At 33.8% G+C, this 17,075-nt stretch overlaps 1 protein-coding gene and 1 long non-coding RNA gene across 13 annotated transcripts in view; one reads left to right on the top strand and one right to left on the bottom strand.

Moving 5' to 3' along the window:
- Window positions 1–17,075, top strand: part of LOC117072042 — a 113,217-nt gene that overhangs the window by 16,241 nt on the left and 79,901 nt on the right. The window lies entirely within an intron of this gene.
- CD36 (CD36 molecule) overlaps window positions 1–17,075 on the bottom strand; it is an 80,439-nt gene that overhangs the window by 33,179 nt on the left and 30,185 nt on the right. For 4 of the 10 annotated variants that reach the window (XM_033191881.1, XM_033191885.1, XM_033191880.1 and 1 more), the window contains one exon: window positions 142–236. The exons of 2 other annotated variants lie outside the window; for them this stretch is intronic. The gene's annotated coding sequence lies outside the window, so the exon portion shown is untranslated. Of the gene's footprint in view, window positions 1–141; window positions 237–7,627; window positions 7,926–9,381; window positions 9,469–13,550; window positions 13,671–17,075 lie in introns of those variants that run through there. 4 more of the 10 variants (XM_033191883.1, XM_033191886.1, XM_033191879.1 and 1 more) reach the window with 4 other exon arrangements.

Here is a 17,075-nt window from a genome sequence, read left to right as displayed (position 1 = left end):
ATCCTCACTGTCTGGCTTCTCCACCCAACACAGCGTACCACACCTTCTCTGGAGTTCTCCTGCAAACCGAATGTAGGTTGACTGCTGTGTTTTCCATTAAATGATAAGCAAGTATGGTAACAGATGTTTCATTTACTATACCTTATTCACAAATCAACAGCAAGACATGAATTTTTACAGGAAATGAACGGATGAGTCGCAGAAATAATCAATTCTTCTAATCATTTGAAAGCTATCTGTGAAAATGAGAAAAGCATGGGTAAATAGAAAAAAAATATTCCCAGAAATTTTATACTGGGGCACTCTCTAATATCACCATACTTAAAATAACTGTTAAAAGAAAGTCTAATATTCATGAATACTGAGTTCAGGCCTGAATTGCTTGTCCTAAAAACTGTTTAAAACATGGAATTATTTTAAATAAATATATCTTATTTTCAGTTTTATTATTAATGACTTTGGATAGCCTACAGGTGTAAAGAATTTGAAGAAAATATAAAATGTAGAGGATGTCTTGTTTCAACTATGGCATTTCTTTCTTACTAATCTCAAAGAATTTTTTCCCTACATATTCAACTACAATATAGTTTATTTTGTCATTTGCAGTTGACCCTAATTCTGTTAAAATCAGGTAGTTTGTGTTAGTATATGTTTGTCAATCTAATGTTTGGTATCTTTATAAAATATGTGATTATTATTTTTTGAGATGGAGTCTCTCTCTGTCACCCAGGCTGGAGTGCAGTGGCATGATCTTGGCTCACTACAACCTCTGCCTCCCAGGTTCAAGAGATTCTCCTGACTCAGCCTCCTGAGTAGGTGGGGTTACAGGTGTGCACCACGACGCCCAGCTAATCTTTGTATTTTTAGTAGAGATGGGGTTTTGCCGTGTTGGTCAGGCTGGTCTCGAACTCCTGACCTCGTGATCCACCCACCTCAGCCTCCCAAAGTGCTGGGATGACAGGCATGAGCCACCGTGCCCAGCCATAGTACGTGATTATATAAAGATTGGAAGAGCCGGGCATGGTGGCTTACACCTGTAATCCCAGCACTTTGGGAAGCTGAGGAGGCAGATCACCTGAGGTTGGGAGTTCAAGACCAGCCCGACCAACACAGAGAAAGCTCATCTCTACTAAAAATACAAAATTAGCCGGGCATGGTGGCACAGACTTATAATCCCAGCTACTTGGGAGGCTGAGGCAGGAGAATTGCTTGAACCCAGAAGGCAGAGGTTGCAGTGAAGAGTTTCATGCCATCACACTCCAGCCTGGGCAACAAGAGCAAAACTCTATCTCAAAAATAAAATAAAATGAAAAAATAAAGATTGGAAGAAAGAATACAATTTGTGAAATGAGTGGATCCTACTGTAATAATAAGAGTTAATTCTAACTAGTATTTGAAAACTCATTTGAACTTTTTTGTTGTTGTTGTAATGGCATTTTGTTAATAATGGGGTTGGCCTGTCATTTATAGTCAGAATGCGCTTTATAGTCTATAAACAATTATTCTCTACTTTGAAATGCTCACGGCCAAAGAAAACATATGTGCCAACAGAATGAAGGCTACAGTCAAAAAAGGGCACATAGAATATTGTTGTTAACGTTGTAATTGTATTAAAAATTGTGGTTTGTTATAATTTCAGGTTTTCCCTCCACAGCTCTCTTGCAACAGAGGTACCACTCTTATGACTGTATTAGTATTTATTTCCACTTTAATGATCATATAGTTTTTCAGAAATATGACTTGTAGAGCTAAGAAAAGAATAAGAAAATGATATTTTCCCCAAAACGTAGGAATAAATGTTACAATTTTTTTTCTTGCCAATTTTATTATTTACATATGTTCCCTTAACCTTTGGGATTCCCCTTTGCCTACCCCCTTACATAGGGTACTTTCCAGTATAAACCATAGGATGCAATAAACTCCATCTACATCAAGGTCTTGGTGATTAAGAAGACTGACTAGTTCTTTAGTGTCATTTTTCTCTAATGTAAAGGGAACACACATAAATCTAAACAAGTGATTTGTTTGATTTGTTTTTCCTAAGGAATTTTATGTCTCACTGAACAAGTAGGGCTGGCTTTTTATTAATTGTGCAGGGGTGGACTGGTAACAATAGCTTTCCCTGCCCTTGGAAATCATATACCATGCTACCTCATATGGCTTTGTCCATGGCTGTCCTAATGCAATGGAACGAGTAATTTAATGCTGGTAATCAGGACTGGATATTGTCAAATAGAATATCCTTTGCAATGCATAATTGTAAAGCACTTGAAACTTTTCTTGAAACCATCTTTTAAGCAACCACAGTAATTGCTAACTAGAGAATGTCATGCTGGTGTTCTGTATGTTGTGAACTGATAATAAGATTTAGGGTAGCTTATTAGGTACATAATGTTTTATTGAACACCCATTTCATAGACCATCCCCAACTATTTTCTGCAAGTTATACTTAAGGAAGCAATTAAAATACAGGGATCCCAGCCGGTTCAATTGAGATTAGGGGACAAGATTAAACCAAAGACTGATTTGTCACTGTCTTGCTAAATGAAAGTGGTCAAGCCACGTAATCTCTCTACACCTCAATTTCCTCATGTGTAAAATGAGATCAGCCGTTTTTAATTTAAGCAGCTGAACTGGTTCTTCAATTCTTACGTGGAAGTCCATTAGGTAAAATGACTGTGATTCCACAACAGTGGTTGGAACCCAGAGAGTCTGTTTCCTAACTTTGTCTCCCTGTTCCTGCCTAACACTCTTTATCCTCACTGCTAGGAAGCTCTAGGAAAACCTCTGTAGAAACCCACAGCTTTGTGAGCCCGTATAAAAAATGCAGCAGGAAACCCCTAGTGTCATATTCCAGTTTTGTTAATATAGCATGAAAATCTATTTAAAACATATATAACTCAAGGATTAAGTTATCTCTCTGGGAAAGTTATTTTATGTTCCACATAAACTTCACTAAAAATTACTCATTCAATATTAATATCATTTGCAGCTCTGACAAATGTGATACAAAATGATTTAAAAGTATAAATATATTGCAGTTAGAATAGGTATATATGCATATATTTGCCCTTCTCCAGATTCTATGCCACAACCTAGTTGTGAATCTATCTGGCCTTTCCCAAATCATTCTTCTTTATTCAAGTAGCTCCACGCACTACAGAGAAGAGTTTCTGCAAGGGGTAAAGAGTTCCAACAGTAACCACCAAAGAACCCAGGGAGTAGTGCATGCTCTCCAATGGCTCCCTCTCTAATTATTATAACTAATTATTATAACTTCTATGGACTCTGAGCCTAGATATGTTGCGCAATGGACAGGCCTGGGTACTGCCTATGTCTGCTGTGAACTTAAAACTGAAGTGAGATAGTGTACACATCCCACTGCTTTAGTCACATACATTAGAAAACAGAAGTACCTAGTAATTTATTCTGTTGAATTCTATGGTTACACAGTTCTTAATCTAACATTGGTCAGGATGATATAAGCAAAATTACAAGTATTAACCTAATAGAACTTCAATCCAAGTGCTATTTTGAAAAAAAGAGCTAGACAAACTGGACTTGTCTATTTGTTCAAATTTTCAACTGATTGATTCCCTCTTATTAAGTTTCTACCCTTTTCCTAAGAATAGGCAAAATACATGACACTAGTTGGGTTCATTTATTATCACTCAGTGCCTTGACACCATGGGTAATGAAGTATTGTTATTATAATCATACTCTATCCTTAAGTTGCATATGACAAAATTATAATTAGTTTTATTCACCTGAGGCAAAGGAGGACCAAATATACTACATATGACGTGCACCAAATACAAAAGAGAAAAGCTCGGGTTAAATAGCACATTGCAGTCAATAGCTTTTCCACCTATATTTATCTTCAGAGAAAGAATGTAGTTTGTCTCCACCATTCCACCAAATTTAGCCATCTAGAGCATAAAAAATTTGGGTCATGCTTACTCATGCTTACTCAGTTTTCTTAATAACATAACTCCTTATATATTAAAATAGGTAATTAATTTCATTTGCTAATTGTAGATTAAATTTTATTCTTTACTAATTGTTACTTGTTCTTTATAAGAAACAGAGAAGATATTGATACTGTATCTGTAATAATTTACTTCCTGCTTAAAGTACTTAAATTTAGAAAGCCAAGATACAGAAAACTAATTGAGACTTGTATAAAGAAGAAAGGGAAAATAAGAAGACATGTTTTAATAGGCAACTAATTTCATGCCTTTCTTGATTCTATAGGTAGCTCAGTTGCCTTCTGTCCAGTTTGTAGATTATAAATCCTATTCCTTTTGTAGAATCCATGAGTGGAGCCTATTCCATTGGGTCGTCTTTGAAAGAGGGAGGAAAAATAAAACTTGTAATTTCTTTTTCTTTTTTGGTTGTCAGGTCAACAGTGTTTCTGTAATGAACTTTTAAGCAAAATACCCTTCCACTATATTGGGAACCCAGTAGAAACAGAGACTTTTTTCAAGTCTCTGTATTTTGCAAAGCCCGCATTAGACTGAGATATAAGAAGCCTCTTCAGTAAATAGTTCAGAATATTAGAGCAAGTCCCTAGAGCATCTATAATTAATCCCTTGTGTTTATAAAGCTGTGTTCCCTGGGAAACTCCACCCAGAAAAGGCATGGTCCTGAAGTAACATCTGCTGGGATGTAAACTATGAAATTTGAAAAGTTTTACATTTCCAGCGTACTTGTACCACAGATAATTGTCAGACCTAAATGACATTTTCTTACTGATCAGTAGATAGCTAAAATTTTCTTTTTTTCTATCTATAAGCCTTCCTCCCACTTTTTCTTAGGATAGAAAACCAGACCACACTCTTCTGTTTTCCATTCTCTTGATACAGAGAGTTCCTTATCTGAAAAATATAGTGTCTGTCCATAAAATCTAGTTTTTGTAGGACTTGGGGGAATTCATTAAACAGTTTACATAAGTATAGAAGTTAGTTTTTAAAATTAAACTTTATTCACATTCTTATCATGACTATGTATATTTATAAAGACACAGTTCCCTAGACGTGAGTAAAAATGTAGATTCAAATTCAAGGTAGTAGAAATGGGTATAAAACAATCACTTAACTGTAATTATGCTTCATCAGCATAAGGTCATTAGGTCACTCTTTATAAAATCGTGTTTAGAGATAGAATTCTCCTTTCAAGGTAAATTTTATGCACAATATCAATATACAAAGATAGTTCAAAGAAGAGCTATTTGGTAAAAGAAAGGAGCAGAAACTGTGCCTCTTCCCTTTTCCAGGCACACTTCACTCGGGCTCTGACTCATCTCCAAAGAATCCATGGGCTCCACAAATAATTTTCAAGTAACTGGACTAGGAAATCTCCAATATCTTATCTTACTGAAGTTATCTCATGTCCATTTCCATCCTATCAGAATATATGAAGGTAAAAATGTATGATAAAAAAAAACTTGATAGACATCTGTAATATAAAATTATATACTTCTCAAATATTGCAATTTGAAACTTGTTTTGATGGTAGTCTTAAAAAATTAATGTAATAAATAAACTCAACTTTATATGTTATACTTGGGATCCTTCTAGAACAAGTCCCATCTTTTAAACACTCATGAACCAGGGATTACTACAGGTTTGAAATTATTCTTTTAAGTTCATACTGACTTAAAGAGTATTATCTAGACCCATTCTTAATTTTTGAACCTCAGACAAGAATGCTAATGTCTTTTTTCCACATCCCAATTTCCACTATAAATAGACACTATAAGTTTTGTAATGCCAAAAATGTTGGGCCTTGAAGCCAAGAAATGTAGATTCAGTCCTGGGTGTTAGTACTGAAGTTTGTCTGTGATACAGTTTTCTCTAAAATGAGTTTATTTACATCAAAGAAGGTTGCAAGTGTTAAATGAAATGAAGTAAAATAATGTATAAATATTTCTATTATAGAAAATGTTATTGTAATTTTGAAATACTACTATGAAGTGTCATTTCAAGCCATAATAGTAAAATGGCATTTAATATTGGCCAAGTGTTTTAAAAATCTAATAAATGTGTATATTTTACAAAAGTAGAAATGATTATTTGCAAAACAGATTATAATGAAATGTGATCATATATGTATGAAATTAAAATATGCAAATGGAAAGACAGCTAATAGTTTAGAACAATGTTACTTGCAAGTTTTAGCCACATCTTGGGCGAGTGAACAAAAACATCTTCTGATTAGATCTGAGGATAGTTACAGAATTAACTATCTGATAGTTACAGAATTATCTTAAACTTTCCTTTTCAGGAAACACACAGGAAATACATACACATGCAGGATTCAAATGTATTGAAGTAAACAAGGTTAAAAAAATTCCCTAAAAAAAAATAGGTTGGCAACTATAACTTCTGAGGTAAATTCCAACTTCAGTACACTCTGTGCAAGTACCTCCAATTGTAATTAATATTCTTCCCAGGCTAACCCATTATCTGACGGTTCTCTATTTGGTTTATTGTTATGGCTCACTAATGAGTCTGGTAAATTAAAAGATTTCTACTTTATTTCTTATTTTCTTATAAACTCCAAAGGACCACTGGACTTTTTGTATAACAAACATTTTTAAATATTTCATTTTGGTTTCCTTGTGAACCAATATTTAAAGCAATGTTTTCTTAGCTTCAACACACATAACTGACTTAAAACTACACAGAAAAAGACTAAAAAGTACATGCAAATCTTTACAAAACAGGTTTCAATATGCTACTTGATTTTAGAAACTGGGATGTACTCTAGAGAATTTATGCCATTTATAGTTATTTATAATTTTAGTTAATATAATTAATTTGAGGCTTTTAGTTAATTCCTCCAAATTGATTTATACTTTACTTCAACTTGGTATTATCATCTAATAATTCAGTACTATTTGTAATAAGCTTCCTGAATTGAAATAAACATTAATTTTGATTTATTTTTATTCTACTAATTTACACTAATTAAATTTCAGATTATTTAAAAGTAATATACTTTGCTATTCCCAGTAGCAATGACAATATCTTTGTTCATTACAGAAAAGTACTTAAAAAGCACATATCCAAAATACACATTGCATTTGATCATGTAGAGCAAGTCAGGTACACCAAAAGTTGTGCAGTTCAGATTGAAAATTAAACAAGTTAATGACTCTGTAAACTGATAAATAGTTAACAATTGCATATTAGAGAACATGTTGACATAAGAGCTGTAAGTCATTTATAACATCTAACCTCATTATATTGGTCTGCATTATAATGATCTTCATCATTTAAACATCATGTATAAATAGCCTAAGTATAAAATGAAAGTTTTATAATAATCCAAATTGGATTGTAAATCACTTCAAATATCAACTTATACATACGATGTGAAATGCCATTGAGTATGGTTTTAATACTTTTTAAGCATAAAATATAGGAAGATTGATAACTTGAAAATAATGCAAACCTGATTTTTAGATAAAGCCTAGTGACTAAGGAAACAGTTACTACCTTTTTTCCTGTCCTTGTTATATAACTTCTTAGGAGTATTTACACAGTAGTGTCATCTCCCATCATCTGGGTGATGGGAAAAATCCCTTAATCTTTTTTAGTTAAGGAAAAATCATACAACTTACCTTTAAAATGGCTAAGACGGATTTTTCAATCAAATGCTCCAACATTTGGACAATTCTTAATAGGATCAAATGGTATTTTGCAGAAAAGTCCTACACTGCAGTCCTCATTACATAAATGTGTGAGAGTTTAAATATGCAACCACACCCCCCTCCCAAAAGAAAAAAAAAAAAAAAGCAAAAAAAAAGCACTCTACAATGTTAGATCCCAGTGTGTGGTTGCCAGAGGAAGTGAAAGAAAAAAAAAAAATCCCTACATAGCACATTACTGATATGGCTAATAAGCGTCTATTTTTATGTTCTGGTGAAGACCCATTACCTATATCTGAGATATTCAGCATTACTTTTCTTTTTTTTTTTTGGCCATTTTCCATCCAACTAAGTCAGAGGCCAGAAAAACAAAAGGAACTCACTTGCTGAGCTTTCCCTAACATATTCTCAGAGGCTGAACTGAGACCGGGGGTGAAAAGAGTAAATTGGAAGAATAATCATATTCTCACTTCCCTGTCTTGACTGAGCTTGTAAAACTTATTTCATTAAGTTTAAATTTAATGTACTTTTTATACAGTGTAATTCTGAAATACTGTGAGACTAATAATTTTGAAAACAATTGGAGACTGTCAATCAGCAAGGATGACAAACTGACTTAAAAAAAGGAAACAGCCTATTGTTCTAGCTGGGAATTCTTAACTGTTTATCATTTCTGTTAGTTTTGCAAAAAATTCATGATCACAGCACAGTCCTCCTACAAAAAATAAATTACTTAAATTTCTTCAACCGAAATATGTCTAAGTAGAATTACTATTGAGGATAATCTTTTAATATAAAAAAGTACTTAAATCACTTTCAAAAAAAGCATTATGTTGATACTGAATCAAAATAGAAGGCCTTGCACTTTGGGGAAAGAACCTTCACTATCAAGACCCTGTTCTCAGAATCATACAGGAAAACCTTTGCAGGGTTAACCTGGCATATATTTGATAGGATAGCTGGATAAATGCATTCAAACAACCTTAGAAGTAAAGCAACCTAAGAATAACAGGCAGAAATATATTTAGTTCATTAGGTCATATTTAAACCAGTCCTTACAGTTAGAATGCTCATGCCGTCTCTTCTGGGCATGTAAGGCACACAACGAATCCTTTCATTTGCAAGCAGTGCTATACAACTGAAAAAGAACCCCAAACACTCTATCCTCCTCGAGCAGTTTTTTTTCCCCCAAGGAATTTTTTACTGACACATTTATCTAAAAAATAAGAAGTCATAAAAATATTGTAAGTCTATTACTTTGTTTTCAAGTCTCAGACCACTTAATTAGGATTAAGTAAAAATGACTGTATGCAATCTCTTTATAATGTCTTCTTTCAGTTAGAAAAGAGTAACTCACAGAGATTTCACGAAACTTAAGAAGGTAATTCCCTTAAATAACTGTGACCTTTTTTCTTGGTGGCACGACATAAAATGGTAGTATAAAGACGAATATTATTTTGGTTAAGAATATTTTGTAGATAGCTATTTTGTATTTAGGCTACTTTGATATATTTATTTCTCAACTTTAATACTTCCACATTCACACTCTAATATACCAATTCAGAAAGAGCTTACCAACACAAGGGTTCAGATAAGACCAGTTTAAAAGAGCATATTTTAAACACAGCAAAAGACTAAAGTATAATGAAAATATGATCACAATTAGAGAAAGATATTTCAGAAAAAAATACATGCAAAATAGATGCCTAAGTTGACATTAAACTTACTTGGTTATTATTTAATCAGTAGCCTAATGCCATTCAAATCTGCTGTCACTGGAGAGGAAAATGTCACAGAGTCCCATGAGTAGTCCAAAGAATCAAATTTACATTCCCAGAGACAGCTGTTAAGTGTTCAATCCATAGACAACAGTTCCTGAGTAGCTTAGCATACAAGACCCGAAGGCACATAGCTGAGTCAAATCTGCCATTGTGGATTTTGAGAAAAATATATACCTTAAACAATAACACAATAAAATGCTGCACCCATTTTAGAGTAAAGAGTGTTGGGGTTTTCATTTTTTAAAAGACTGTGCACCCACTATATTATAAAGGGATGTGTTTTATGTGAGAATACACTTTTATGTAAATCCACTATAACACTAGATTAATTTATTAGAATGACAGGATATAATTTTCAATCTACTTCAGTCAGTTTAGACACAATTCTGTTTTTTTTTTTTTTTTTTTTTTTTTTTTTTTTTTTTTTTTGCAGGAGATCACATAGGGTTAGAAATCGGAAGGATGTAAGTTTAAATCCTCAGGCTACCGGGTCCTAGTTATATTGACTTGCAATTGGAAGTTAACTGTTTGTTCTTCTTTTTGCAGATTTATCGAGGTATGAATCATTTTGACATGTGTATACACTGTAAAATGATTGCCACAATCAAGTTAATTAAAATATTCATTGTTCTCATTTTCATAATCAAAGAATAGAGAAAACAATAAAAGAATAATAAGAGCTAAGAGATGAGAAGTGTACAATACTTGACAGGAGCCTGAAAATTACTAGGCACTCAACACTCCCCATTTCATCACCCCTACTTCCTACAAGCCTCCTCCCCTCTCCATTCTCTGCTTTATTTTCCACAGGTCACTTATCACCATCAAAGAAATTCTGCCAATTGACTTTTGTTTTTGTCCTGTCTTTGCACCTGCTAGAATGTTGTATTTTTAAGGAGGGGGATGCTTCTCCGTTTAATTCACCACTGAACCCCCACAGTATAGAACAATCCCATAGTTGGTAATAAGTTGAATAAACAGACACACCAAGACTATTATAACCATAATAATGGTTTACAAGTAGTGAGAATGAGTGGAAATGAGAAACTATTATGCTGCTTGTTCATACCATGGATATGTAATGGTTTGATTCAGATTAAGAACATCTGCTAGGAAAATGAATGGAATCTGAGTCTGAATTTGTAATTCTTCACTTCCTAAGTATATGACTTATTGCTAACTACTTTAACCTCTCTTAAACATAGTAGAAATATCTCCCTCACAGAATTGCTGTAAAGATTAAAAGTGATAATATGAAGGATTTAGCACAGAGCCTGACATAGTTTTTGTTTAACAAATAATTGTTGCTGGACTTGGTGGCTAACACCTGTAATCCCAGCACTTTGGGAGGCCAAGGTGGGTGGATCACTTGAGGTCAGGAGTTCGAGACTAGCCTGACTAACATGGTGAAATCTCCTCTCTACTAAAAATACAGAAATTAGCCAGGTGTGGTGGCACATGCCTGTAATCCCAACTACTCAGGAGTCTGAGACAGGAAAATCACTTGAACCTGGGAAGCGGAGGTTGCAGTGAACTGAGATTGTGCCACTATACTCCAGCCTGGGCAATAGAGTGAGACTCTGTCTCAAAAAACAAAAACAAAAACAACAAATAATTGCCATTACCATCACTGGCTATTATGCACAATTTTATTTTAGAAAATGTATTAAGTATAGAGAGAAAGAAATATTGAAAATTATAGAAAAGTATAAAATGATCAATCCCCAATTATATTCCTCAGAAGTAACACACGTTGTGTGTTAACATTCCCCCAGTAATTTTATAATTTTCTAAAGTATATTAGCCTATTTATTTATTTATTTATTTATTTGGGATGGAGTCTCACTCTGTTGCCCAGGCTGGAGTGCAGTGGCGAGATCTCGGCTCACTGCAAGCTCCACCTCCTGGGTTCACTCCAAGCTCCACCTCCTGGGTTCACTCCATTCTCCTGTCTCAGCCTCCCAAGTAGCTGGGACTACAGGTGCCTGCCACCACACCCACCTAATTTTTTTGTATTTTTAGTAGAGACGGGATTTCACTGTGTTAGCCAGGATGGTCTTGATCTCCTGACCTCGTGATCCGACCGCCTTGGCCTCCCAAAGTGCTGGGATTACAGGTGTGAGCCACGATGTCCTGCTGTCATTTTTATTTTAAACATTTGTAATAATATCCTTTTCACCTTTTTTTCCCCCATAAATGGCTTTGTCCCTTTCTTAATAATTAGTAGGAAAATAGTCTTCAGACATTTGACAATTTTTTTTTAATTTGACAATTTTTACTTTTCTGTTTGTATGTGTAACTTACAGAAATGTTTACATTTTTATTCCATAAACTTTGAGTCATTTCCTGTTGAGGATGGTATCATGCTTTGAAAGCCTTTATCCACTTTGAGAATACAAAAAAAAATAAATAAATAAACTTTCATTTAGCATGTGTATAGTTAAAAAAAATCCTTTCGACAGTACTTTTGGATAAGCTGATTCATGGAATGTAACACTTGTGAAATACTTGTGAAATAAAAGAGGAAGAGTACAGTAAGTTGAGTAACAAATATTGCAACATATTTGAGAAGCAAATGACAGATGCATGACAAGAGTTCTGGAAGAGGAATCACACGACCCATGTGATTCCTTTATTAGCAATAGGATTTGTGAACTAGGCAAGACATAAAAATCATTGTATTCCTGTTGTCCTCTTGTTAAATGGGATAACCTATAAAGTCTACTTATCTTTAAGCTGAAGATTAGATAGTAGATTTCAACTTTAAAATGTAAAGTTATATACAGATACAAGAAAATCTTATAGTAGTAGATACCGTTTAAAAGAAAATTAAGTGATTTTTTTTAACAGTTCAGCAAATGAAAAGAAGCATTTTAGTATAACTTGTATTATAATTCTAGATTGAATGGGTGAACAAAGACTCATAAATTACAAAGATGATCATACAATAACACGGTTAACACATAATAGGAGCTCACTACCTGCCATGTGTGGAGCTAAGTATTTCACATTTATTACCTTGCTGACTAATCATCCATCACTAGACTCTTTTTTTTTTTCTTTTTTGAGACTGAATCTTGCTGTTGTCCAGGCTGGAGTGCAGTGGTGCCATCTCCGCTCACTGCAAGCTCCTCTTCCTGGGTTCACGCCATTCTCCTGCCTCAGCATCTTGAGTAGCTGGGACTACAGGCGTCCGCCACCACACCCAGCTAATTTTTTGTATTTTTAGTAGAGACGGTTTTCACTGTGTTAGCCAGGGTGGTCTCAATCTCCTGACCTTGTGATCTGCCTGCCTCGGCCTCCTTACTAGGCTCTTTAGATGACTAGCTGAGTTCACACAGCTATTATTTGGCAGAACAAGGGCTGTAATCCAAACAGACTGACTGAAGGACTTATACTCTTTTCTTAAAAAAAAAAAAAAAAGATACATTTATCCTTGATCAAAATCTAATTTTACATATTTTTCTCCAAATCTTTGCACAAGTTGATTAATTTTAACCTGATATTACATTAAGAGCAAAACAATAGCTAGACACAACAAACAATGAACAGTGAACATATGTAGGTGACAATCAACAGAATTATTTTAGGTTAAATAAAACATAAAATTTCATTCTACTGACCTATGAACTATCTCATAACATTAGTTACCAATGTAAAACTAGGCAACATTTATCACTTTAATCTTTAGGAAATACTAATCATGGAGATTTATACATACAAACATTTAGGCACATTGTACACACTTATGCTTATATATGTGTAATATATGAACATTTTCAGTTGCTATCTCATTACTTAAAGAAGTATTAAATTATTAGTATGTTCTAACTGCTTCGTAAGTTGAGGAAGGACTTTACATGCAGTAATAAAAAATCTATGTAATTTGAATATTAAATTGCAAAAGACAAGAGCATCATGTAATGCCAGTGAAATGTTGAAAGACTGAAATGGAGATTTCTAATATCACCTTTAAAAGAAAATTCAAAAACATTATTAAAGTTGAAATTCCGAATATCAGAGTAATTTAGTTTAGACTTAAACCACATGGACTAATGAATCAAAAGCCAGGATAAAAACACACATACTCCATTAAAAGTAGAAAATCATCTTACCTATATGTTTAGTAGAATTCATGCTTGTAACATTAAAGAGAGCACTTCTGTATATGTAGATAGTTCTCATGTGGGCATGGCCAAATCAATATGCAAATTTTTCAGGCCATCTGAAAATGTTGGCAGACCTAATTCTTACTTGAACAGTTTGCAAAAACAATTCTCTAAGCAGGAAAAATATTAGTCAACATTTAAATGATGGTAAGAAACATAAGGAAATGTCATGGTCAGCATAGTTAGGTAAATTGTGTTCATGCAGTAGATAGGAAATTATTAGAGGAAAAACAGAAACATTTAGGTAAAAGAATAACTAGGTCTCAAAGCATGGTGTGATGAAATAGCAGGAAAAAAATCAATAATTCATAGCCAAAACAAGCATTTAGTTGATGAGTACCACATTTTTTAAACATTGAGGGAAAAAAATAGCAATTAATTAATTTGGAATTTTACCAGGCAGAAAGATAAAAAATTCATTGTAATTAAGGGTACCATAAATTTTAGTTCTGAGAAATATTATACTAGCCCTGGACTAAAAAGGTAGTCCCTAAAGTGGAGTCTTAAAAATAAAATAAAATAAATAAGCTTGGGCATTAGCTTCCTAAAAGACTGAGATACATACACAGACATGCACGTGTACACACAAACCGTTTCCAGGGACACAGAAGCACGCCTGATGACACTTTTTCCCAAAGCTTGTGGGGTGAAGTTCCTAAGAAGCATACAGAAATACCTTAAAAAACACAGGAGATACACATCTCTGATACCTTTCTTGTTCCTTTTTTTTTTTTTTTTATGGATAAGTGATCATTCCGCCCTGAGACTTCACAGAATTATTTGGCACAAACCCTGCAGTTGAGTGGCACAGCAACTTCTGCTAATAGTTTCAAAGGAATGTAAAACAATCTCTCAACTCCTATAGGGAAACCATGACATCATTTTCCAGGTTGGTTCTCAGAAACCTTAAGGGAAGGTTTTGCTCTTGGACAAGCTTCAGTTTTCTGAGTTCTAAGAGACCAACAGGTTTAGTTTGGAGTGCTACTTCTCAAACGAATCCCTTCCAGTAACTTGACACATATTCTTAAGATTTCTAAGCATCTATAGAATTAACAGTGGGAACATCTTATACTAAATGCATTTTTGGTTTTAACAAAGCCTTATACGTTACTTTGTTAAAAAATACATATATGTGTGCTTTGTACATTGTTAATATATATACATGAGTATATATGTAAACATGATATAAACAAAGTGATTTAAATAATTCATAACATTTCCAGAAAAACATTTCTGGAAGTTTTATATATATTTTACATATATACATAAATGACACTTAAGTAGCAGCATTTAAAGTTTGCTTCACATTATGGAGCAATTACAATGGATTTGATAAAATACTTCATCTTGTGGTTACGCAGAAAGAAACCTTTCATCCTTCTAACTTTCCTAGGTAGGTTTAGTTATGAGCCCTGTCTTTATGAAAGTGTCTCTCATCTTCATTGTTCTCCAGCAAACAAGGAAGGACTCAAAACATGTATACTGTGATCATCCCATTTCAGATTCTGAATGTCACTTTTCTTTTGTATTCTGGGGTTGTGAATTAAGTAAACAATATTAGGTATAGAATCTTTTTTTTTTTTTTTGGTTATATTTTTATTTCTTTTTTTTAAGGATTTTTTTTTATTATACTTTAAGTACTAGGGTACATGTGCATAACGTGCAGGTTTGTTACATATGTATACTTATGCCATGTTGGTGTGCTGCACCCATCAAATCTTAATTGCTGCAGAATGTCACTCTCAAAAGACACCACTAGCTGTGCTACTTTTGCACTGCTCGTTTTGTACTTAGACCCTCAGAGACTTCTCCGACATAATGTTTTGTTGGCTTTTGGAGCCCGAGGTCTTTCAGCTGTGATATGTTGGTATGCAAACTGTCCTGTTCTACAGTGCCCCAGTTCATGGGTAAAGATAACAAATCTGAATTGAAATGTTTATGTTTCCTATGTTTTGGCATACTCTGCAATACTCCTTTTGTTAACCACACTGTGCTTTCGTGTTCAGAGTGAATATGCTAAGCATATTTATTTTCCCAAGCTGCATTTACAAGGCTTGGAGTGGCATCCTCCATGTATTCCAAGGACTAAAAACATTTTCTGGACATGATCCAAGATAATTGCTAGGCCTGTTTTCCTCTCATTTTGAACAACCCCTCTGGGAAAATTGGGTAATCACAATAGGCAGGAGGAAAGGAGCCTGCAGTGAACAAAAATTTGAGGTGAAATAAATCCATAAAAACATGGAAACCATACCATTTCTGGAATCCCAAATTAAAAGCATCAAGTATTTCCTATGCTATAGAAAAGCATATCCCCAAAGACTGGATTTTATAATAAGCTTTCAGTAGAGACTTTTCTCTTATTTTTTTCTTCTTTGATTATCCTACATTTGTCTGTTCTGGTTGATTTTTGGCTATTTGATATCTCATTTTTATCTTAATTTTCTTTCAAAATGGTACCTGGTTTTAGGTATGTAAATTTGTAACTGTCTCCAAATCAACTTCATACAATTCCACAAAGAAAAACACAAGTATCTCTAAATTAGAAGAAACGATAAGTTCATTAGCTCTTCTCCTTTTACGAATGTGCTCATTTTACCCGCTTAACAGACCCTTGTTTAGATGGCCATACCACCCCAATGACAGTTTGACACACAACAAGGGGTCTTCAAGTATCACCAAAAAATATTTCTGAAACTAAACCTTATTCTGCCACTTAGTCTCTTAAGCTCACATTTAGTACCTTAAGTATTAAATATTTTGACTTTTCAAACTATTAAAATGCAAAACATGAAGATGAAATTTGTGCCATTTACTAATTTTTCCCTGGTTTATCTGCCATCTAGGTTAGGGGAAAAATAAAAGAAATATAGCAGTGATTTTCTTTTTAAGTCTTTTGATGCAAATCAATTACCTAGAAAACTTCTTTTCATGATACCAAAAAAAAAAAAAAAAAAAAAAGGCTACTATTGAATACATCAGTCTCCAGACAATCTCCATCCCATCCTAGGTGAATAAAATTTAAACTAATAGGCAATGTCTATTTTAGAATAATCCAATACATGAGTGTTAAGGTGTATGTTGAGGGATTTCCTTCTATGTGTACACATGAAGCACAGTGAATAAATCTGACAAAATTCAGCCATCTGTTAACTGAATTATAACCTCTAAGGGCTAATGCAATATGCTTAAGCATTTTCCAGAGAAAAGAAAGCAACATTTCAAGACTTCACAACTCCAGATCTATAATTCATCTTGTGTAGTGAGGAGTACCTTCATCAAGGCTTTCCAGAAAGTCTTGGCTGGTTAGTTTCCGGAGATGCCCTCTAACTCTAAGTTCAGAGGGAAAGATTCAAAAGTTTCTCCATATGTTGATGTGGAGCTATCAATGTGGTATTGCCTCTAAAAATGTCAAGGTACTATTTAATATTCTCATTTAATTAAACAGTGAGTGTTATAGGAACATACATT

This window comes from Trachypithecus francoisi, unplaced genomic scaffold, assembly GCF_009764315.1.
Source record: "Trachypithecus francoisi isolate TF-2019V2 unplaced genomic scaffold, Tfra_2.0 Lachesis_group4, whole genome shotgun sequence".
NCBI classification, from domain to species: Eukaryota; Metazoa; Chordata; class Mammalia; order Primates; family Cercopithecidae; genus Trachypithecus; species Trachypithecus francoisi.
This window is presented reverse-complemented; position numbering and strand designations above follow the sequence as displayed.